At 25.8% G+C, this 604-nt stretch overlaps 1 protein-coding gene across 1 annotated transcript in view; it reads left to right on the top strand.

Moving 5' to 3' along the window:
• The window catches only part of LOC119592929 (nephrin-like), a gene marked incomplete at its 5' end in the record, with an annotated part of 119,178 nt that overhangs the window by 71,590 nt on the left and 46,984 nt on the right, over window positions 1–604 (top strand).

Here is a 604-nt window from a genome sequence, read left to right as displayed (position 1 = left end):
CCAGAAACACAAGACAAAAAGAAAAAAAGAAAAAGAAACAAAAGAAAATTTATGATAAAAAAGAACAACAACAAATACTGAACCAGAGGCAGCATGATAAAAAAAAGCGTTCATTTCTTTTCTCAAGATTAGAATATAACAAATCGAAATAAATGAAAAATATAGAATACGGAATAATATAAATAAACAAATAAATAAAACAGAAAAATAAAACAACACAAAGAAACGAAAAAAAAATCGGCAAAACTATTTCCCCGAATTAAGAAAAAAAAAAAGACATTGTTAAGAAAGAAAGAAAAAAAAACGAAAAAGGTATAAAGATTTAAGAAAATAAACAAATAAACATAAACAAAAGGAAATGAAAAGACCAGAAAAAAAAAGAATGATTCTGAAAAATTCCCGCAAACCTTTCGTACATCTGGCATGCTCGCCCGCCGTAAAATAAATAAAATTTAAAACATGCGCAAGGGAAATTAAATGTGATTGTAACTTTTATATGCAAAGGGAAAGAAATAAAATAAGTGCGATAAAATAAGAAGAAGAAAAGAGTGAATAAACTGACGTTAAAGTGACTTTAAACAGTTAAGTAAAATAACTAATATGT

The sequence above is a fragment of the Penaeus monodon genome, chromosome 31 (assembly GCF_015228065.2).
Source record: "Penaeus monodon isolate SGIC_2016 chromosome 31, NSTDA_Pmon_1, whole genome shotgun sequence".
In the NCBI taxonomy this organism is placed as follows: Eukaryota; Metazoa; Arthropoda; class Malacostraca; order Decapoda; family Penaeidae; genus Penaeus; species Penaeus monodon.
This window is presented reverse-complemented; position numbering and strand designations above follow the sequence as displayed.